This window comes from Neolamprologus multifasciatus, chromosome 15 (assembly GCF_963576455.1).
Source record: "Neolamprologus multifasciatus chromosome 15, fNeoMul1.2, whole genome shotgun sequence".
Lineage (NCBI taxonomy): Eukaryota > Metazoa > Chordata > Actinopteri > Cichliformes > Cichlidae > Neolamprologus > Neolamprologus multifasciatus.
The window spans coordinates 22,793,198-22,817,879 of NC_140453.1; the positions used below are offsets into that span (position 1 = coordinate 22,793,198).

The 24,682-nt window shown below is 40.4% G+C and overlaps 1 protein-coding gene across 4 annotated transcripts in view; it reads left to right on the forward strand.

Moving 5' to 3' along the window:
* The window catches only part of hivep2a (HIVEP zinc finger 2a), a 140,921-nt gene that overhangs the window by 50,847 nt on the left and 65,392 nt on the right, over nucleotides 1–24,682 (forward strand). For all 4 annotated transcript variants that reach the window (XM_085134230.1, XM_085134229.1, XM_085134232.1 and 1 more), the window contains one exon: nucleotides 11,295–11,364. The gene's annotated coding sequence lies outside the window, so the exon portion shown is untranslated. The remainder of the gene's footprint in view (nucleotides 1–11,294; nucleotides 11,365–24,682) is intronic.

Sequence of the window (24,682 nt, forward strand, 5' to 3'; positions counted from 1 at the left end):
GGTTATAAACTTTTAGTCATCGTATTACTGATGATGAATGCCTGTTAGTGAGGAAAGTCATATTTGTTTAAACTCATTTCCCACTAAAAACACAAATTCATATTGGAGCTGACATTTGCCCAGAGAACAGTGCAGTGTTTAAAATTTCTGAATGTTTTTGCTCTCCTTCCAGGTAGGCTTCAACTCATTTGCGTACGGTATGAAAATCATCCCGCAGAAACAGCTCATCCACAGAGCGAATATTGAGCCTCACACACTGTGTGCTTTTATTTTTGTCCGTGTTGTGTGGCTGTTGCTTGGTAAAGTCTGTCTGGGACCGGAGCTGCTTCTCTGAAAAAGATTCTGAAAAAGATTCTCTTCTCTACAGGAAATTAGGCTTTGACTAGTTTGAATGCACATACAGTGCCGGTGATGGAATCGGCAGCATGCAAAGTTAGGAAACAGCAGTTTGCAACACAGATGTCCTTAGTAACTTATGAAATGGTAATTAAAGAAATGGCAAATAGCTGAAAAAAATGTAAAATAAATCAAATTTCCAGGGTCAAGAAACAACGTTCATACTCAACAACTAAAATATATTTAAATTTTATTACAGTTTGAGTTCACTTTTCCTACTGTTGACCATTACAGCTGTTGATTATGGCACAAAGCTGAAGAGTAACTGCTAGGGAGCAACTCTGAAACACTTTTGATTAAATATTGGGGTAGCAGATCTTTACGTATAGGCAAATGTGTGTGTGTGCGTGTGTAAAGGAGGGGTGGGGGTAAAGCTGCAATCTTCTAATGACCAGCGGGGGCGACTCATACTGATGTCTATGAGATGATTACAGTACTACTCACTGGATCTGTGACAGTGGCAGTAAATACTTTCCTGATGAATACCTAATTTCGAGTCTTTTTTTCATACAGCACTTTTTTTTGGTAACTAATACTTCTATTTGCAGTAATACGGAAAGTCAGGCAGTCGATGTGGATGATATAAGGCAGGGGTGTTAAACATAGATAGTCCAGCCTACTGGACGGCTTTGGAAAACGCGACGAAGTTAATAGATTTCAAATTTCAATTTTATTTATACTATATTTTCATAAGATTTACAGCCTTTCCTATTGATAGAGCACTCCAAGGCCCTGCACACTGAAAAAAAGGGATTGCCCATCTCTTGGATTTATGTAAGCATCTTGTGTGTATTTAACACAATTGCCTCATGCTTTAAAGTTAAGTGTAACTATATAGTGTAGAAACTACATGATATGCAGAGAGGGTATATTAAATTGTTCATATCATGTTCAGTGAAGTAAGTCAATAATATAGCAATGTTAAATCCTGCGACACTGCTTGTGATTTTGGCTCGCGCACTTTGGATCATGGTTTGAGGAAGGCATCCATCTCATTCAAGTTGAGCAGCCGCCTCTACTTTTTTTCGGAATACCGAAAAAAGGAAAATGGGTGGTTGTTACATTTACAAAAGTCTAACTTGTAATTTGAACAAAATAATTTCATGTTTCTATGGTGAACGTAATTAAATCATGTAGTATATGTATGAAATTCAACAACTTAATTTGATCTCATTGAGATGACATGATACAATCTAGTAAGAGTGTTTAGTTGAAATTCACAAGATCACACGAGATTTCAAACTGCAGGGAAATCACTGGAGTTATAAGAGGCAGACAACTACACACACACATACACCACGCGTATGCTGTCACTATTTTTTTGTGGTTGAACCTGTCAAGGACAAAAACGTAAAAATTCTGCATCAAGCCTTGATAAGCCTTGTTAACCCTGGATTGGTGGCGTGGTCGTTAGTGCTGTTGCCCCACAGCAAGAAGCTGCTGGGTTCAAATCCACAAGCTGGTTAGTTTGCACTGTGTTCTCTCCCACAGTGAAAAGCCATGGAGTTATTAGAGTTAGGTTAATTGGTGGAAATGGTTGTTTGTCTCTATGTGATACACTGGTGAGCTGTCTGGGGTGTAACCTGCCCCTTAACCTATCACTTTGGGGTTATGCCCCTGCAACCCAGATAAAGGAAGGAAGTTGTTGTAAATCCATTCCTTTGTTGAACAATATGTTAATATAAAGACAACATGTAGTATTTAAGTAACCAAGTAGTATTGAGCTAAAGGTTATTGAATAGTGTTGGAATAAAATTACAACATTGTGAAGGATTAAAATATTCCAAGGTTTCAACTTACTTCATCTAAACATGTTTCAATCATGTTTTATCAACACAAAATGCACAGGTTTATTTAATATGAATAAGTTGTGTTGATTTAACATAGTTAAGTTTCTGCCAAAGCAAAACATCTGTGTGCAACCAATGTTCACTATTGAATTAAGTAAATCTAACATGCTCTTTTTTTCAGTGCATTTGCCATTCATACTAAACCAAAGTAATTAAGTAATACATAAAACAATTAAATGACAGAAAATTTACAGTTTTTCTGTCTGTTTTGGGTTTTTTTTTTTGTGAGTCCACTTAAGAAAAAGAACATTTTCTATGAATTAACAAAAACATATCATTTATGTGGCTCAAGATATAAGACGAGTTTGACATCTTGATGTAGGGCATGACTGCTAAGTCACTATGTCATTGTGTTAAGTTTCATAGTCGGACCTCAGTGCCTGGTTTTATCCTCCTGAGACCCTGAGTCTTCATATAGCACTTTGTAATCCATTCTGCTCAACAGTGTTTTATACTTTGTTAAGCCGCATTAACTTTGTGGCGTTATGTCGTGAAATAAACCCACTGTTGTCACGAGGACATACTTTTTTTTTATGTAACATATGCAATGAAATGTTAGAAGAGGTACCTTCATTTTTATATATTATTATCAGGTCCAACTAAGCTTGGAGAAATTAAAAATTTATCCCAAACGAGAGCTCAGGTGGTTTAAAAAGCAATCTCTTTGTGGCATTCTTAAAATTCATTTATTTTTTATTATATTTTTATTTCAAAACCCAAGAAAAGAAAAGTTAACATCTTATTTTTCTTTCAGAGTAACATTGAGAGTAACTAAATGTAACAGAGTAACTAAATGTTTTGTTTAAAGGAACTGCATTTCCAACCAATAAGACCAAATTAACCCCGTGAGGTCTGATCTACTTTGCCAGTCATTGGTTTGCTTGAATAATCTAAGCTTCATATGTACAGTGAAGTTAAATATATAATTTATATTTCAGGAAAACTTGCTATCAAAATAAGTTAAATGACTATAAAGACAAAAAGCATTAAGCCTTTCAGAGGTAAATAATAATGAACTTTGCTACTAAATATGATGGTTAATGCTTCACATGATTAATTAAGAGTACAATAAAGTTACTACATTTATTATTCTGCCTTTTAAGAAATATTGGGGCCCTACTTTTAAGAGGTTAGCACATTGCTCAGACCTGTAACTGTGCTTTCCCCTTCAACCCCAAATCAACTGCAAAACTCATGTTTCCTTCTATTATCCTTAATACTCACTCTCTCTTTCTCTCACACACATACACATAGCAGGACAGGTGGCTGTATCACCTTGACGTCCAGTTTTACACCTCACTCTACAGTCATCTCTCTCTCTCTTGCTCTCTCTCTGCAGGTATAAGCCCCTTATACCTTCTGTGCTCCAAACACTGCCAGGACCCCACACACACACACACACACGCACGCACGCACGCACGCACGCACGCACCCGCAGCAGGTAGTGGCAGCATATCATAGCCTCTGGTCGCCTGGCGAACAGAGCGTCATGATGGAGGGATGACAGGAAAGATGGTTGAACAGATGGAGGGAGGAAAAAGGGTTAGAGCGAAGGACAGATGAAACAGAAATAATACATGGAGGCTGGGAGGGGTGGAGGGATGTTGATGGAGTGACAAAAGAAGGAAAATAATTACTGAGGGATTCCGGCTTGATGGAGGGAGAGATGGAAACATTGAAAGAGAGATGAGGGAAGAATAGAAGCAGAATGGAGGAATGAATGAGGTGGAGGAGTGTGTAACAGAGGTAAAAAAAAAAAGGTGATGAAGAGTTAGCAGATGATGGAAAGAGTGATTGATTAATGGGGGAAAGGAGAGATGAAAGAGAAGATGAAGTAGTATTAAAGAAGAACTGACAGAGGATAAGACGCAGGTGGGAGAAGGTGTTGATGGAGTGAAAAGGAAACATGATGAAAAGAGTGATGTGGAGCAGAGGGCAGAGAAATGAAGGATGGGGGTTAAAAGTCCACTTAAGTGAAGAAATGATAACTGAAATAAGGAAAGCTAATGGTTGATGATGGAGATGCTTTGTCATCAAATGTTTTCTGTTGCCTAACTTATCGTTTCAATGTTCTCAACTCCTCCATACTTTTGTTTTCTCTCTGTTCCTGTCACCTCCCCCTGCTCCTTTCTTCTTACTTTATCTCTCCTTTGAACTCATGTTCTTCCCTTTATCTTTCTCTCCTTTTGGATCTTCCTTCTCTTGTTTCTCCCTCATCTACATTCCATTTATTTTTTGCTTTGTCCCCCTCTTTCCTTTGTCGTTTCCTTTTCTTTCCCATGCCTAGATTGCGTCTCTTCAGGACTCTGCATTGTCACCTCTTTACACTGACTGTGCTGCACATTGCAGCAACATGTTCTAAAAGGCCCTCCTGACTTCCAAGGAATGGCCTTATGTTTCTGCCTCCCCTTCCTTCTCCGTCAAAACGAAAGAAAAACGATAAAGAGGCCCAGCGAGGACGTGGAAACTTAACTGTTTTCTCCCTGCCAAATTTCCCCTTTCTACCTCTCCCTCTTTCTTTCTGCTTTTCTTCCAAGAGGTGTTAAAGTAAGTGTGTTTGTGTGTGAGTGTGTGATGAAGGAAAAGAGCTGTGTATGTGTGTGTGTATGTGTGTGCGGCTGGAATGTGGAGGCTCGTAAGTCACCTCTGATTTTCCACTCCCGCTGGGACACATCCCATTATCAGTTTTATATGAAACTAGGAAATTCCTCTGTGGTCTGAGTGTGTCTGTGTATGTGTGTGCGTGTGTGTGTGTGTGCGCGCGCCTGTGTGTGTGTGCGTTAAATCTCAAGGAGCAGAGCTGCATGTTGCATATGTGTGTTTATGTGTTTTTGTCAGATTGGAGGTTACTGTATGTGTGTATCAGTGTGTGTGTGTGTGTGTGTGTGTGTGTGTGTGTGTGCAGTGTCTGCCTTTATAATGAGCAGCTTAAGAGTGGAATAAAAAGTGGGCATTTTGCTTCTCTCTATACTTCTCTGTGTACTGCAGGACCACCATAAAATCCTAGTATCCCAGTATTCAGGTTCAAAGTGGCTCGTACAGAATTTGTGGATAGTTGATTGGAAAATTTGATGGTCAAAACTTATAACTGCATGTTCTTAATCTGGTGGGAATTAGAAACAAAAAAATTGTTGCTTTGCTAAGATGTTTAGACATTTTTCGGAAACTTTGGTTTTCTGCTCAGTTGGTTTAAATTGGAAGGATTAGACTGTTTTTGGCTGGGCAAGTAGGTATTTATGTTATTAGTGGCTCCTTGTCTGAGTGTACATGAAATACATGTGTTCTCTAGGTTAATACAAGCTGTGATAAAGTGTTTTTCTTCAATATTCACCTAGAGGTTTGTTTCCAACCCACCTGACTGCTCCGGTTTTATCACCCACTATTTTCTCAGATCTCAGAAGCTGAAGCTTGAAGTCATAGATATGTAACACCTTCTAAAAGATCAAATTGAATGTGGATATTTAAGTTTATGGAATAAATCTCCTTACAGTGATCGCTTAAGGGATCACTGTAAGGAGATTTATTGCATTTAACCTATCCTAAAGGTTGGGAGCAGTGGGCAGCTATCATGCAGCGTCTGCACCTGTAAGCTCATGCCCGGGTCAAGGGCACAGTGACAGTAGTTGCCAGGAGACACATGCAAACTCAACACAGAAGGGCTCTGGCTCAAATTCAAACCAAGAACTAGTTGCAGTAAGGCTAACTACCAAGACACTGTGCTGCCCCTATAGGAGCAGAATAGAAAAAAAACTGAGTGCGGAAAAAATCTCTATAAGATAAAATATTATTTCCAATTTAATATAAAAAAAATCATCAATGTTATTGGATCAGTCTAAGTAGAATACCAATGCGTATCTACCACTATTAGTATCACGTGTATGCATAACATGATTGTTTGCACATTTATCCACCTGGAATTCCAAAGTCAGCAAAATGAACCGATGATTTAACTGAGAGCGCTTCAAGTCCCATAACGTCGCTAATGGGGAAAATTAAACCAGAGGCTTGTTACCTGTTCAGTGGTTTGCTTGGTGCCAAAAATCTAACTTCAAAATCACTTGTGGTGTCATTGATATGAAAAGTGGATACAACTGCCAACAATGTGGCAACTTTAAGATAATCTTATGTTACTGCTAATTACTGCTCTGACCGAGTGAGAGAAGCTGTGGCCGACTCACACAATTTAAAAAAACAAAACAGAAAATAAAAATATCTGGTGAAATAGTCAGACGGGACAGCTTAAGCAGACACGAGAGGCCAAGAGCTAATTGGTTGACAGGCTGGTAAAACAAAAATTCAAACTTTTCATTGTTGTTTCTAACAGCTTCTAATTATTATATGAAAAACTGAATGATATGTAGAAGGCATTTAGCCAGCTGATTGGACACTTGTTTTGAAGCAAACTTAATGAATTTCTTATTGCTGCCAGGCTGTTTCAGATTCCTTATTTGTGGGAGATGGATTGATTAGTGGGTGTTTTTTATGGGTGTTTTGTCACATTAATATAATAAAAGTAGGACACGTCTGGAAATACTAGAATAATATCAGAGAAGAGGAATAAAGAGAATGGGGAAGAGATGAGAATAGAATCCAAACTGTTCCTAGCCCACAGGCCTATAACTTCCTATTCTGCGCTCAGTGGAAAATCAACAAAGGAATATTCCACATCTCTCTTTTTCTCCGTTGCCCTCTCCACCTTGATCTTTCCATCTTCCAGTTTGGAAGGAAGGTAGGAAAAGAAGCTGAATGAGAAGGATGTGAGTAGCTGGATTTAATCTCTTGCTTTCACAAAGTCACATGGCTTTAAGGATTGTTTTTTACATCAACTTGGTTTTATTGGGCAGCATACTGAGCAGACTATCGGGAATGATGGGAAGAAAGCTGAAGATCTTTATCTGCCAGCCTAGGGTGGTTAAAAGATTCCAAAATTCACTTGCTTCTTTCCTCATTTTGGCAGCTGAATGTGCTACTTAGAGCGGAATCAAACTCCAGATGAGAGTTGGTTACCTGCCAAAACTGGCTGGTTCAGAAGCCAAGCCTACCAGACACAGGCACAAGTTGCCAGAGTTTGGCTGGTGGCTGGTGGTAGTTTCCCACCCTCCAGTCATGTATTCCAGATGTTGTGGATTTAAATCCAACTTGTGACCTTGTTTCATGTCATCCCCTCTCTCGCGCTCTCTCCTGAATTTTTTCCTTTCTCAGTCTTTCCTCATTCTTTCCACACTCAACAAGCAGTACTGTAAGTAAAATATTGAAACAATTTGAGTATGTGGAATACAAAAAATGTATTTGGATGACCGAAAAAGAGAAGTTTGTTCACCTTAAACTGCTTTGTTTTTAGTTCACACTCCTTGTATTCCTGGAAAAACCTACCAGTAGTGAGGGAAGACCTTCTTTCTAGGTAACTCTTATTGAGATGACCTTGAAATAGACACCTGTCCCAAAGCAGCTTTGGTGTTGGCATTTCTCTCCGTGTGTTCTTATTAAAGGCTATGACTAATTACATTTTTAAAGAAACACGTATTTTGGGCTTTCCTTAGAACAAGTCAAGGTTCTGTTTTTTAAATAGAATCATTTTGGACCGTCCCTTTAAAAATATGATTGTTGTTTTGAAGAATTTCACATTGTAAGTTAGTTGATGAATAGGAAATGAGTCACAGTGTTGTGCGGGGTGACATAATCCTTAATTACAATGTAAACACACACACAAACACACACACACACAATGTTTGTATTATGATTTCCACATCCCGCTGCCTCAAATGTGAACCAGCGCATCCATGGACTCTATCCAAGAAAGATAGTTAACATCACTCGCTGGTATGTGAAGTACTTTTTTGATCCCTTAGTCGAGCAAGTCAACCATTGACCTCTTAGTTTTGAAACAAGACAAGAGTGGTAAGCATACCCAGTTTATCATCAGTTTTATGCTGAATGGGACCAAAATGTACAAAATGACCATCGGGTTGTATAAAACAACACTTAAAACTAGCAACCAAGGCCATAAACACCCCAGGAAGGTGTTTACCAAGTTCGTATATTGAGTGAGAAGTAGAGTGAAACTATTTTGACTTGCTTTTCTAATAACTCGCCCCCTGCTGGCTGTTAGAGAACAGGGAGTGTGCAAGGCATGTCTGCACTGGCGTCACTGTTTTGATCCATTGGCCATTCCGATCAAGTTCATGAAACCAGTTGGGCGTCAGTCCACAACTAAACGCAATCCCTCAACAAATCCAATGTTCTCCTCTGTATGGCTAATGTGTGTTAAACCCTATGCCCACTGACCACCTTTCACACTTAAGAAAAGAGGCTCTTTGTTTGTTGAAGAACATTTGTTGGGTTTGTAAGGTCTCAGAAATACATATCTTTGTAAAAATCTGAGAAATATGGCAAACGCATTTCAAATCCTTGCTTGCTTCATTGTGTTTTTGTATCACTTAAAAATTAAATCTTGCGTGCTACTTGAACTATATTTTTCTTGCTGACTCTAGAGCAATAATTTATGGGCTTTCCTTTTAAAGCCTCTAGTGTCACACAACTTGCATCAGCTTCATTTGCCTCCCGTAAGTGTGTTTATAGTCATACTAATGAGGTTAACCTGATTAAGACTACAGAATTTATATCACCCCTCCTTCATCCTGTTTATACATCTGTGTTTATATGATAAGGTGCTTAAAATCTGCTTAACTTAATCTATTTTTAACCCATTTATAGCTGATTAATGATGAACTAATTGACACTTATTTGAATGTTAGTTTGTCATTTATTGAGGATAAAATGTATGTTATCAATTGCTATGATTTGAGAAATTAAACAGAATACGACTGATCAGGCAAGATCATTAAATGCAGATTAACCAGTAGTAATAATATTTTTGGGGGTCAGAGGTCAACAGAGGAAAAAAAATCACAAAATGATTATTTCTAGAAGTGATGCAGCTGGTTTAAATATTATTTTCTGGCATTTTTGTGAGTCTGGAAGCATAATGAATTTCCCCATCAGGTGTAGCAGTAGGCATGGTTTTACAATCAATAAGTGGAGCTGATCGGTTTCATGTTAGGCTCTCATGGAATCATTCACTGGACTCAGTCTAACAGGATTATGGCTAAAACACGCAGAGAGGCTGCGTTGTAGATTAAGTGTGATCATCTTGTTAGGAATTGTCCAATAAAAGAGACTTGACCCGGCGCAGCTGGTTGACTTTGTTTTCCTCTGCGGAGAAGCTCGATGCATGCACACGGATGGAAACACAAGAGTCAGCCTCGCCATGTGTGTGTGGTGTGTGTGTTTGCACGTGTGTTTTGACAGACATGAAACAGAAAAAACGTTGTCGTAATTTTTTCCCTGCCTCGCTCCTGGCAGACTGGAGCAAGAGGACGACTTGGAAAAATCTGATCTCCAAACACAGTGTGTGTGTGTGTGTGAGTGACACATATGACTGTACACTTTTCTCTCAGTGTATGTGTTTTGTTGTTTTCCATCTATTACGTTGTTGGTATGTGTTTGGATTTCTTTTGGTCTTTTCCGCTCTTGTTTGTGTGTAAATAGTATATGTGGTGTGTGTATGCGTGTGCGCGTGTGTGTTTCCGTTCTCAGCCATATTTGAAACCATGTGGCACCGAGACGACAAATCAGATGAATAGAAGGAACTTTCCTGTCTGAGAGGTTTCTTTCTCTCCTCTCTTCCCCTTTATTACTCACTCCTTCCTCCTCTTTCTGTTCGCTACTTCCTGCTCTCCACTACCCCTCTTACCATGTCTCATTCTTTCTCTCGTCTCCCTTCTTTTCTTTCCTCTACACCCTTGTTTCTTTCTTGTTTACACATCTCTATTTTCCTCTGCCTGTCCCCTCCTCTTTCTTCTCTTTCTCCCTCTTTTTCTTTCTCCCCCACTGCCCCCTCTGTCTTTACACCATCCTCCCGTCTCCCCTCAGTATTCTCTCTTGCTTCCTCTGTCTGGCCCTCCCTTTGCCACCTGTCTCCTCCATGTTTGTGCAGCAACCTCTTTCACCTCCTCCCGTTCTCCTTCTTCAGCTCTTCCTCTCCTCCTTTCTCGTGCTCTCTCTCTTTTCACTCTTTCATCCTTTAATTATAAATGTGCAGCTCTTTCTTTCACTCTGTTTGCCTAACCCCACCCATCCGCCGTCTCTGTCGTTGTTGTCCTTACTCTTCTTATTATTTTTGGTACTTTTCTTTCAATCTTGTTCTCCCCCTTATCTTCTCAACCTCAACGTCTTTCCTTTTGTTTCACCTTCTTATCCCACTCCACATTTCTTTTTTCTCAGTGTTGTCTTTCTCTCTACTCTTCCTCTTCTTCTAAGGTTTCTCCCCGCCTGTCTCCTCTCCTCCTCCTTTGTTCTCCAGCTCCTCTGCCTTTCTCCATTTTTTTCTTCCTCTCTCTCACCCCATCTTATCTTGTCATCTTCCTACTTTTAATCTCTCTCTCTCTCTCACCCCGACTTTCATGGCTCTCTCTCTCTCTCTGTCCATCCAACACTCTTTTTTCTTCCTCTCTTCTATTTTCTAGTGTGTCTTCCTGTCGTCTGGGTTTACAACACTAAAAAGGGTTAGGATTTTTTTCTTCGCACCTCCTGTGACCACTTCCTCCACCGCATCCTGTTTATTTCCTGTTACTCCTGTGACTGGACTCTCTCAGAAAAATACACAGACACCCCCCCCCCCCCCCACACACACACACACACACACAGCAGCCTCTGATTGAATCTACAAGTATGAATAACCTCTATAAAAAGACAAACTTAAAAACGGCACAGCAGCCATGAGCAGTATAAAGAGCCTTGATTTCACACCTGGAAATGCTTTTTACAGACCTTTTTGGCCCTTTGCTGATGCTACAGGATGTTTGTACAGCATTTGATAACTGAAACTTATTACACATTTTCATGGCTAACATGTTCCATGCATCATGGAAAAATATTGTTGATATTTTTATAGCCAGTTATCTTGTCACAGCTATTTTTGTTTGTTTGTTTGTTTTTTGAATGAATGATCTCACACTAACGATCACTGTCATGTGTGTTTTCTCACAGGATGGCCATATAAGGACACTTTCTGTCGGGACTCCCATTAAAACCAGTCTGACAGAGCGCAGACCGAAAGGTAAGCCGTGCCGGCATCTCATCCTGATTTCATGACGGACTTTTAGACGTTCCAAGGTTTTTTTTCTGGACAGTGGACTGTGCGGTTTGTGTTGCATAATGTGGGCTTTGTAGATGCGATGATGAGTTTTTCCTTTAATAAACACCGGTGTGAATCAGAGCAATGTGTTTGGGCCAAAAATGTTCCTTAAAGGCTTTGTTTCCATCCACTTATCAAACCGTTCGTACTCAAACACATTTGAATAGTCAGGGTAATTCAGGTTTGTGTCTTTAACCTTTGGATTTTCCACGCAGCATGTTTAACATTTAATGCTGTATTTAGAAAAAACATAAATCCGCTTTAAAGGAAATTTCTTTAAGGAAAGAATTTTCAATTTCACTGTAAACACCTGTATACAGTCAGACTGGAGGGACATTGCAAAGAATTTCCATAGTAAAACATTATTTTGTTATTTTGGCATTCGAAGTGACAATGACTGCGTTAACCCTCTGAGGTCTAGGTAATTGTTGGTGATAACTGTTCCTCACCCAACCATGACCATGTGTTTTAGAGCAACGTGACACTGAATTGTATAGGTGAAAAAAATATGAATAGTTTCTGAACAACTGATGAACTTTCAGGTTTGCATTCAGCCTCAAATCTCCCTGAATTAGAAGAGAAATACATACAATTCAAACTTAGGATCTTATTTTGAGAACATTTCCAATCACATGTCATTCTCCAAAAGACTCAAAGGGACTGAGTATTGGAGCTTTGAGTTGTTGTTACAGCTTATGCAGAGGTTTGACCTTCACGTGGAGCTCACTTAAGCAGAAGCTGTGTGGGCAATCAGCCTCCTCCTTGGATGCCTCATCTGTAAATGTAACCCTTTCCCTTTGGAAGCCTGCTAGGGGTAACCCTTGTTTCTCTTTTCTGAACTCAGCAGTTTCTTATATATTTCAGAATTGTTAGAGAGGTTGATCTCTGCCTATACATTTTACTAGCGCTACCCTTGGAAAATTGCACAACCTATATATACTGAGGTGTCAGATCTCGTCACTGAGGGTACTGGTGAGGTCGTTAAATGTCATCTTTAGGGGGGGAAGAGTTAAGATCATTGTTTTACTGCTGTGTTGTAAAATCCAACCACAAGTGTAGAAGCTCAACACTGTTGTGAATCTCATACTGACTGGCTCATCTCTGGCCTGGATGCATGGAGGACATGCAAATCTATAAGTTGGCCAGTGAGAACTAACCGCAAGCCTTAAAATGCTGTGATTACAACCCTGGGTTTCCAAGCTGTGACACACTAATAGATACAGTTCTGCTTTCCTGTGGTCTCAGTGAAAATGCAGAATTGTATTCAGTCAGTTCAGATCAGCTTCCTGTTTGCCTTCTCTGCCTGTTGATGGCTAGTTGCCTTGTTTCTATTGGCCAAGCGAACATTCGTCACAGAGCGATCAACTTTCAACTTTCAATAGAATTTACATGAGATCTCTGGAGCTGCAGGCTGTGTTTGACGCAGCAGCAGACTACCGCTGCTCATTGCAAGCCACTGGAAATACTGTGTTTCAGAGTGCAGCGGAGGTGGTTACATCCTGTCTGACTTCTTCACAATCCAGTGTCCTGCGTCTTGTGTGGACACGATGCCGATGCGCCGATTAGTTTGGGATCCGTGATTCTTCAGTTAAACAGCAATGCAGGGTGGTGCTGAACTTGTTGATGGATCTCTGTGAAAGTTAGCATGTTTTTACAGTTAATATTGCAAAACAAGTTATTCGAGTTTCTGTGCTCTTGTTGCCCTGGTTACACTGGTTTCTATGGTATTTATAGTATTTTTTGTCTTCTTTTCAAACTTTATTTCTGATTGTTTATTTTCTTTCTTTATTTTCTTTCTGATTACACGTTATTTCTTTTAACTTATTGATAACCTTTTAATGTCTTTATGGATCATAATGTAGCGTTAGCTTTCTCAGGTTTTATCCCCTCCTGACCTGGTTACACTTGTTTTCTAGTGTTTCTGATGTTTTTAAGAGCGTGTGAAAAAAGGAATATTCTTTTAATGTGAACCATTAGAGCTGCAGGAGAGGACAGGATTACAATGTGACCACAAACAGAAATGGAACTAGAAGTCAAATATAAAACACACACACACACACACACATTCCAGGGAGCCAAATTACCATCACCCGAAGTAGCTGAAATGATTTTGGTTTGACACAGACACTGCGGTTGGCAGATAGAGAAAGTATTTTAGAAAGGTGTAAAATAATACGTTACCTGCCCCAACATGCTAACGCGCGCGCGCGCGCGCGCGCGCGCACACACACACACACACACACACACACACACACACACACACACACACACACACACACACACACACACACACACAGCATTCTAAACATTGCCAGCACAAGATTAACAAGCCAAAGCATGAAAAGACACCATGAAAATGAAAAACAAAAACAAATCAGCACCACAGAAAATGTTGCAATGAGAAGATGTGCCATAGTTATGTCACAGCGAAGATGTGATGAAGTGTTTTCTGATAATTCAAACACACACACACACACACAAACTCAGAGGCTTTCAGCAGCCTGCTGCGTGCCAAGGTTATGAAACAATTTGCATGCACGCGCCTTTCAACACAATTCTTCTTTACGTCCATTCAAGCTGAGACCCAACTCTGGAAAGATAAAAATAGAACCTCGCTGACCTCCTCTTTCTCTCCCTCTCCGTCCCTCTATCTCCTTACTCCCTCCCTGCTTTTCTGTCTCTGCTCTGATATTGTTGCAGCTGTTTTGCTCCAGTTGGGTAATGCTTGCACTGTAACAAAAGCAAAAAGAGGTGTTCGGGGTCGAGGCTTCGAGGATTTTTTTTTTTTACTCTCCCCAGTGGGAAATATGGCTTTCATCAACACAGTACTCGCTCACAATAATCCAAACATACAGAAACAAGAGATCAAATGACGCAACAGACAGTGATTCACCAGCAAAATGTGAGGCGAGAGTTTGTTTGGTGCAGTTTTGTTGCAAATTTGAGGTCCAGAGTGCAAAATAAATGGCAATGACAAACAATTTGAACTGGCTCAAATTACGGGTCACCGCAGTATTTAGATAGAACTAAACAGCAGAATAATTCAGGGGTAAATTCACCCACGCTCGGTTTATTGACAGGGAGTGAGGATGCAGTTGCCCCGACAACCTCCAGAGGCAGCAAGTCAGGCATCCCGCTGCGCTGATATCAACTTCAGAATAAATCCAGTTTGTTTTCGCAGCCCCCATGCACAGCAACGACCTAAATGGAAATACATGTTTGCATGCGGACAGAGAGGGGAAATGCACGCGAAGCAAACAGGTGGCAGACATCTGGGATAGTAACTTTAAACTAGCTGTGAGTATTGAAAATATTAACTCGTAAAAAGCAGCAGATTGTTGTAGATTTAGAAGAAGCGAGCATCTGCTGTCAATTAAGATCTGAGCAAACTTGACAGTGATGACAACAATGTTTAAGGCTACTCAGCCGAACATGCTGAGTAGTCCTAAAGAGGAGTTTACAGAGAGCAAGAAAAACAACCAATGCGTCCTGTTTCCTTGAATGGTCCAGGTCTTTTTAAGGGATGTAAATATCAGCTGGTTAAATGCCAAATTGAGAGACTGGGCACGGCGACTTCAAGGACAGAGGAGATGCGTGCCACTCTCGAGGTCAAAACGGACGTAATTAGATAATTAGATCCTGCTTGGGAACCCTGCAGGGTTATAAATGTACTCTGGCCAAGCCAGAATGACGAGGGGGAAAAACATGCAGGGCAGTATATTAAAATGATGATTGATTGACTGATTATTCCTTTGAGGTCTCATGAAGAGTAATTCTAAGCCAAACCCCTGTCCATGTATTTGTGAGAAAAATAAAAACGACTTCTTTGGAAAAATATAAATAGTGTCTCATGTGTTACTTGGAAAGATTTTTGAGGCCATAGGGTTCGAGTTACTTCCTACTATTGATGAGGACCTAGGCCTCGGAGACCTGAGTCATCCTCTTAGTCATGATCACTGTCGGCACATCTCCAAACACCTATCACAGATACCAGCGGTGGAAAGTATTTAAAGTGGTCCTGGGATGAATATTTTTATTGTTGGACTCTATTAGACAAATTTACAAAAGTAATTTTGCATTATCTCGAGATCTGATTAATCAATTTTTATCTGTCTGAAACACGTTGTTTTATTTCACTTTGCTCTGATTGGCTGTGGTTGTATAACATTGTGTCTATATTTCCATCGACATATGTGTCTCTGGGAAGAAGGGAACGTTTTCCTTTCAAAGATGCCACTAATTGTCTGTTTTAAAGCTTTTCAGAAGGCACCTTCTCACCCTTTTCGGCTGACTATGGCTCGTTGTTCCTTGATTTGACTGGTTAGCCTGTTGTGGGCTTTAAAGGACAGTCCAGTCTTATCTGAGAATTATTTTTAAAGCTCCAGCCCATTTTTCTGTTTCCATGCAAGACTTTCCAGGCATGCTAGCTTACAAAATCCATGTACTTTAATATCTACCATCTTCTAATACAAAGAAAATATTGTACTTGTAATATTGTACACTGCTACAGTTACCAGTACAGGGTAATTACTTTGTAATCCTGCTGATCTTTTGTTGCACAAGTATTTGTTATATTGCACAAAATAAAAATAAAATATTTGTGCCTTTTTGAGTGAGACTCAAGAGACTGTGTCTCGGAGTGCACTGCAGACAACTGTGGGACGCTTTAATTTGACTATTTCCCACTATAGCACCTTCTTGAGTCAGCTGTAACCTTCAGCATTTTGCTGAGCGCGCAGTAGCACGGGATGAATAATGGGCGAGGGTCAGTACTGTACAGCAGCCTTGTTGTACTCTATTAAACTGTATCAGCATACAGAAAGGTACAGTAATGGTGCTGGCACATATGTGGTAAATAAAAATGTGTAACTAGTCAAGCAGCACAGCCACATTTCATGAAAATCAGCTGGTTTACAGCAAATCAGGCATGACATCACACCATTTCAGTCATTGGTCAATCAGAAATTATGTCATTGAGCCACTTCCTTATTCTGTGGCGATGAGGGAGTTTTCTGAAATCCAGAAATTTGTGATAAGAAGAAGTTGCTGGATATGTAACTGGATGCTGGCGACACTGAAGTGGTTTCCACGAGGAGCGATTATCATTGCAGGTCAGAACTTTCTAAAAATGATCAGAACTTCAAGATCAGAAAAAGTTGCTAATAACTACATGTGTTAGAAATACATCTTTGAGTTTTCTTTTGACCAACTGGGGCCTGGTCCAGGGTTTAGAAGGAATTAATAATTTTGCAGCTGACCCAGAAACACAGCGCTGGGTGCGGACCTAGAGACTGGTTTGGTTTCTGTGTTAACATGTAATGATAATAGCTTAGTGCCACTAAAATCACTTAAGCTTTGGGTTTGCACATCAGCAAAAAATTAAGTTTTTAAGTGTTTCATTTTTTCCATGAGGTAATGGATAATTTTGTAAATCTAGAAGATATTTATTCTCGTTTGCATGCAACAATGTGAGCATGTGCTCTTGCACTTCTTTCGTCTTCATTTAAAACCCTGATTTAGTTTTAAGGTTAAGGGTTAGAGGTCAGGCGGTGAAGCTTGGGCATGTCACTGAGGGTCCTCGTGGGTATAGAAAAACACATGTGACGGGGTCTCAAAAGAAAGCTGCATCTGTTTCCTCTTCTCCACTGTTGCCCAGTTCGTGTGGTTGTATTTTGAAATGTGAAACTATAAAAAAAAAAAAAAACAGGTCTCTAAGTATTCAGTACCTTTGGTTATTTTTTAAAATATAATTCTGTTTGTGTTTCACTTTTTGTTTAATCTTTCTGTGTGTGTGTGTCTCTCCCCCTCTCCTCCCCCTCTGTTCAGTTAAATTCAAACATCCATCATTGGCACGGCTGTCACTACTATGTTGCCAAAGCAATAAAATACATAACAATCTGGGACTCTGTTTGTGTGTGTGTGTGTGTGTGTGTGTGTGTTGGGTGTGTGTACATGTATTTCCCATCAGTCATGGTCATCCTTACCAAACCCTTTCCCAGAATCCACCACTGACTCATTTGAAGTAAACCTCGAGTCAGCTGTTTGACTTAAAGCTTACAGAGGAGACGTTCGTTATTCTGTCTAAATGTGCATGATGTTCGGTATGGTCACAACTGGTCACACCTGTGGAGGTATTTGGATCCTGCAGAACTGGACCGGCTGGTTTTTTTAGCAGATTTTTTTTTTTTTTTTTTTTGTGCAGTTCATGTGTTTGTAATAAAATTGAATGTAGGAGCAGCTTAGGTTTCCTTAAATGAGGGGAAAATGTCATGCTTTAATAAAAAATCCTGCCACATGTAAAATGTTTGTGGACGATTTAAAAGAGGTTCTCTGGGGTGAGCATACATGTGATGACGTACAAACGGCCTTGACGACACCTGACAAGGGAAGCAGCTGGCAGCGTCTCTCCGACCAGATATGATTAGTGGTTGTTGCTTAGTTCTTTCAGTGTGTTTACAGAGGGACCACATCAGTGGCACGTGTGGAAAATCCCAAATTATTCCCATGCAAATACCACACGGACAGCTTCACATGTGATGATGCAGGGATCACAGCAGTGGCAGAGAGCGCTTGAAGCACTTTAATGGGATCGTGGTCCTGAGTTTGTGATTCGGCATGACAAGCAGAATCAGACAGAACTTGAATTAATGTGTTATTTTATGGTACCTGATAACACGTTTAAGCTGTAAGGAAACATGTCTGCAAGAATCTGGTTTTGTGATGTAACAGGCGATAGCTCGCTGTGATGTGTGGTGACAGGAAAAAATGGGAAAGCTGGTTGGAAATCTGCTGTTTGCATCACAAAATCTACTAATCTACTTCATTACATGTGGAAGAAAATATGATAAACTACGAAATTAGGATGTGATATTTATATGATTTGTATTCGAGCAGGCTCAAAATGCAGTTTAAAAATCACTGTCTATCACCTGAGAACACTTAAGCTTGTTTAATTTTTAATTTTTGCTTCATTTGGTACTTTCTTCCATTTCAATTCAATTTTATGTATATAAAGTACAAAAAAACATCCGGGAGATCCAGGCTCAGGTCAGAACACCAGGTCAAGACAAAAGGCAAGCGAGAGATTAATAACAACAAATGATTAAATGTAGAGTGGTGTATAAACAAACCCTAGGTCTTTTACAGTGTAACTAAAAGACGGTTCAGGATCCAGCCTTAACTATAAGCTTCATCAAAAAGAAAGTTTTATGCCTAATTAAAAGTAGAAAATCCAAACTGGAAGCTGGTTCCACAGAAGAGGGGCCTGAAAGCTGAAGGCTCTGCAGTCTGAAAGCAAAGAGCTCTAATGGAGTGATGCAGTACTGTGAGGTCTTTAAGATAAGATGGGGGCTGGTTGTTCAAGCCTTTATATGTGAGGAGAAGGGTTTTTCAAGTAGAACGGTGCTCTTTCTGTCTTTGACGGAAATCAGGTGTCTCTGTACAAACTAAGCTGTCAGTAGGATTGATTTACTTTGCTTTCTTGCTAAAAAGGAGTAAATGTATTTATACATTAGTAGTGTCAGCCCTGTCATTGTCATGTGAGCATAAATCAGTAGGGCTATTTTTGTTTTCTTCACTGCTATGTGAGCTACGACAAAACGTCACCCTGCCAAGTCATGCAGGGTAAAGTGTATATTTCAGGTTAAGTTGTAATTAATGTCCATGTGAACCTTAACGTAAGCTAAAATGAAAACTAACTGAAACTAATGCTTCTGTTAATCTGCTTGTAGTAATACTTTGAATGGTCAGCTAGGCTAGAAAAGATGCAGTCAGTTTAAAATAATCAAGGAGCAGCGATAAATTTACTCTTTGCCTATTTTATCAAACTGTTAACACCACCTGGATGAAGAACAGTTGGTGCATACTGTTAGTGAGACTGGTTTCAGTGTTGGTCAGGAGTTTGTACTGTAATATGTTTCATTTCTTGGATCTTGCACCAATATGTCATCAACGTGTGCCCATCTTTACATACTACCTATGTGGGTGTGTGAGAGCGTGTATTGTTTAATGCGCGTACACACACACGTTGGCACCTTCATCGCAGTGTGATGGCCGCAGGTGTCGAGGGCTGGCTTCTCTGCACTATGGAGACAATCAGGTATTCACGCTTCAGCGGCTCCGAAAGACAATAAAACGTAGGTGTCATGCTGTTTCGTCCTCACCCAGACACACTTACGCACACTGGTAACAACATGCAAAGATTAAGAAAACAAACATGCAAACATGCATACGCCCAGTAGCGCTCCACAAAGACAAACTGCACACACATTCCATTGTGTGAGCGGCAACACTGACAGGACACCTGAATTCCACAAGGTGTTCATTCAGTAGCAGGTGTGAGTTAATTTTTTTTTGACTGTGACGTGCAAAACTTTTCTACAGATGTTTTGTCTTTGGCACATCCAGAAATGACCTGATCAGATCTCCACAGAGTACCCTCTTTACGAAATAGGGTTATATGTTAAGGTCATGTAAACTGTTTTCCAGATAGTTGGTAAATACATTGATATTTTTAATTTATTTTTAATGTGGCTTTAAGCTAGACCACACCAGCCGACATAGCCATTTAGATTTCTCTAACTGTAAAAGTGTGTTTATTATTGTGGCCTCTTCTTTGTTAGTTCACCTCTGAGACCAGAACAGCAGCTCTGAGTTTCTCAAGTTTCAATTCATAAAACATTTTTAATAATGCTAAACCAAATCATGTCGTTTCAATGTTTTATGAACTGACAAATAAGCAGGTTTCAGCCATATGAACAATTTTTTTTTTTTTTTGCCTGTCCCATTTGGTTCTTTAGCCGTCAGAATTGTTGTCTGAAGACCAACAAGGATACCCAATGGATTTATTTTGCCAAATGGATCATCATGGCATTGCCGTATTGGTCCATTTGATTGATCTTTGTTTTTATTATTTATTTTATTTTATTTTCAGTTGTTACAGACGGGACAGGCATGAGTGAGGGATAGGGAGAAAGAAAGAGGAAGGAAAAGAAAAACAGAAGGAGAGAGGGACAGTGAGAAAGGGGGGAAAAAAATCTCCTGGATCACCTGTTGAGAGAAAAAGAATAGAAAACAAGCAAAAAAAACCCAAAGCAACATACTAAACACAACACCATCGCATTAATCTAGCTAAGTGTAAACAGCAGTAAATACTAAATATTGAATGTTGTTGTGCAGCACGCAGGACAGACAGCGCACAATGTGCTTTGAAGTAGCAGCCAAGAAAGGTGTGTTTTACGTCTATGAACAGTGAACACCCGTGTGCATACCTGTGTGGATCAGCGCGCTTGTATTCAAATGGTTTCCCCATGTAATGGTCTGCAAGAGGATAATAATAAAAATGGATTGGATTTATATAGCGCTTTAAGCCACCCAAGCCAAGCCACCCAAAGCGCTTTACAATGCCAATATTCATTCACTCTCACATTCACACACTGGTGGAAGCAAGCTACGGTTGTAGCCACAGCTGCCCTGGGGCAGACTGACAGAAGCGAGGCTGCCATATTGCGCCATCGGCCCCTCTGGGTAAAGAGGTAGGGTAAAGTGTCTTGCCCAAGGACACAACGACCAGGACAGAGAGGCCGGGGACTGAACCGGCGACCTTCCGGTTACAGATACGCTTCCCAACCCCCTGAGCCACAGTCGCCCCGATGTAGAGAGCCATAGCCCCGTCCCCCAGGGCATGAAGCAGACATGGAGGAGATCCAGGCCCCAGACATCCAGAGGCCCCAGAGTGCGAGAGCCCAAGGAGGACCACCGGAGGGGCATCCGTGCCACCCTCATGGGAAGGGCTGAGGATCCCCAGACTGGGGTCACCCAGTAGCCACCGAGCAGAAGCTAGAGGGGGCTGCACCGGCGTGCCCGCCGGCTCTGCCGGCAGCCAGCTGTGCCAGAGTGAACCGAGCCCCAGGTCCAGAGGCCGGAGGCCCGAGGGCCCCCCGCGCCCTGGAAGAGGCCTGACCGAGCAACAGGCGCCAGGCCCCGCCAAGTACCCACCAGGAGTGAGCTGGTACATACCTGAGCACCCAGCCCCGGACACCAAGAACCAACAATGCACCGACCCCTGAGGACATCAGTCACCGGCAGGGAGTGTAGTGAGGGGAGATAGGCCTCCACACTTTGGAGGTTCTGGGAGTTCCCAGAGAGGTGGAGTCTAAGACCCGACCTGACATATAGACACAGACAAACAGGCACACACAGACACAAACATGCATTCCCACCCTCATGCACACATATACAAACACTCAGCACTCACCCAACGTAAGGATTGACATAAATGGACATGTACACACAATCACACTCCATATGAACAATTACTAACAATTAATACTAGTTATTGTAGCCAGTAGGCTGAAAATTATAATTGTGTAGTTTATTGATATGATGGTAATAAACTGGGGAAATAGAAGTGTTATCTCTTTACCTTCGGGTATTCAAGACTGACATAAACAGTCTAAATAAATAATAGAAATAAATTAAGATCTAAGTCCTAAGTCAGCCGCAGTTGTAATGTTTCTGTTATCCAGTAACATAACATGGAATGACATGATAGGTAGAGTTTTAGGTGACATCACATCATTACAGGAAAGCTCAGGAAAGGATGAGCTTTCATCTACTCATTTTTCTAGTGCTGAATAATTTTTCAATCAGGTGCAGTAAGTAGCCATTTACTTAGTTCACACCTGTTACAAAGAGTAGAGCCCTGCACGTGAAAACATTTCTTTATACCTGCAGTGCAAACATCAGCACTAAATCATACCAATTTGTCCTTCTTCACAGCAGCCCCTGGCCCTTTTACCCTGCAAACCCCAAACAGTAAAACAATCTACAGCTCCAGATTGAAATATATAACGCTCTTTATTTTTGTATGTGATCATCTAGACAGCAGTAACAAAGGAAAGGGTTTTCCAACATTGCTAAAATTAAGCTTTGGCAGGAATTTTGCTGTTGTTAGTAATTGAAATTGCTGCAGCATGTGCTATTCAGTGACCACAATGTGCAGTTCGATTTTATTTTTACCTTTGGTTTATGTTTTAAACATTCGTAGCTTGAAACAAAAACAAAAATTGAACGTAACTGTTATTCACTACAACTCAGTCACACACACATTCATACAAGTGCTTTTTTTTTTCAATACTAAGCACTTTGACACTGTCACTTTGTAACAAGTGTCCAGCAGCTCTGAACAGTGACTTCTTCCAAACAGGCCTCAGCTCCGGTCACGTCACTTAAAACTATGTGTTTTCTTTACAATTTATAGTTCAGAGCAGTTATATAGATGTATTTGAGTAGTATTTCTGGTTGGAATATGTGTTTTTATGGTATTATTTTAATAGTATTGCAATTTAGGATTTGAAAATAGGCTGGGAAGTCTTTCCTTATCTTATTCTCAGGTTGAAAGTTAGGCAATCACTGTTTTCTTACAGGTAGCTCTTATTTACCCCCTCTCCCATGTGACTTGAATGCAGCATTCTTGTGAAGTTACAGCACTGATTGAAGGGGCTTGCTGCAAAATTCTTGAGGGACTCAGATACCCAGAATTCCATAGGCTTGATAGTGATAAAGTTCAGATGGATATTTTTTCAAGAGCGAATGACAGGAGGAGAGGAAATAAAGAGGAAGGGTGTCATTCATGTATCTGGTGTCAATAGGTCATCATCATTAGGCTCCACCCACACTCATTCTGTGTGTGCTTCACAGCATGTGTTTCCCATCTGGTTCCACCCAGTCCCTCAACACTGACTTAATGCTGACCTATTTTCCCTCATCTTTCTTCTTTCTCTTGTTTTATTGTTTCTTCTTTCTTTAGCAGCCAGAGCACATCTCTCTCTCTCTCTCTCGCCGGCTTTCCCTCACGTTATTTCTCTCTCTCCCCTAACTCTCATTTCCTATCCTCGTCTTCCCTTGCTTTTCATCAGTGTAACACAACACCTTGACCTCATGCTTTTTCTCCGTTGTGGATTTGTGTTGTGTGTGTGTGTGTGTTTGACAGTGTGATGTCATCGCTCCAACTTTCCCCAGCCAGATACCACAGAGATGCCGTCATCTCCCATCTCTCTCATTTGCTGCCTGTCATTCTGCCTCCTGTGTCGCTAAAGATAACCGTCATTTAACATAATTAAGGGTCTTAAAGTCCCATTTGTTTTACACGAAGGGGGAAATCTCTGAATGGGGGTGAGGTCACTCCAATGTTGTGCCACTTGTGTCATGACTTACTTTCAATCACATGCCAGTTTACACACATTTCGGCTCTTTAATTACATGTAGCAATCTGCCTTTGTTTTCCTCTTCTATTAAGATCCTTACACTTGCTGCCAGAAAAATTCTTGAAACAAGTGAACTGAATTGGAAACAAGTGGAATTACCTCATTCCCTTGGCAGAGCTGTTTTGATTCGCCCGAAGGACGAAGCAACCATTCAGGACTCAGATCTGATCTAAATTACAGCTCTAAATCACTGAGATTTGTGTTTTTGTAAATTTCCCAACCTTTCCCGTGCCAAACAAGCGGAAAAACATCCAATGGTCCTCAGCAGATTGTTCCAGTGCTTATTGCTGTGATACTTTAGCATACTCTGTGTTGCCTTTTACAAGTTTTGACACTTTATATTACTGTGTTTGTCTAAAATTACAGATGGAATGTGAGAGCTTTCAGCAGCTCAGACCTTAAGGCTACATGCACACAATGTCCTGATAGTTGTGTTAGCAAAATGCTTCTGTTACACTCAGACTCCTGAAAACGATTTTTCCCATTGTAAACTTGAAACAAAGACTTTTAGAATTAACACTAGTTCTCAGACTGAGACTGAATCTGCTATCCAAACATCCCCAGTAGAAAACTCATGGATGACATCCTGTCCTTGCCCAAACTTGCTAGTTAAAGCATGCTAGTCTGGTTAAAACTATTATATTTAAAGCGTTTTCAGGTAATGATTTTATTAAAATAGACGGAGGGTGTTAGGGCGTTCTTATTAATTGCATGTGATGCTGGCTTCAAAAGTGAGTCAGCCCTCGCAGACTCTGATGTTAAAGTGCTGAAATTTATAGCAGAGATAAACATGTTAACAGGCTTGCATGAAAAACGTTTTTCAGTCCCTTCGTGAGTTTACTGGGGTGTATTTTTTATGGCTTAAAGTTTAAACCATGTTCTCAATTACTAAGACTTAAAGTTGTGTATTATTAGGAGTGTGACTGCTTGTGGTTATTTCTACCTTTTGGAGCATTTTCAATGCAATTATCTGA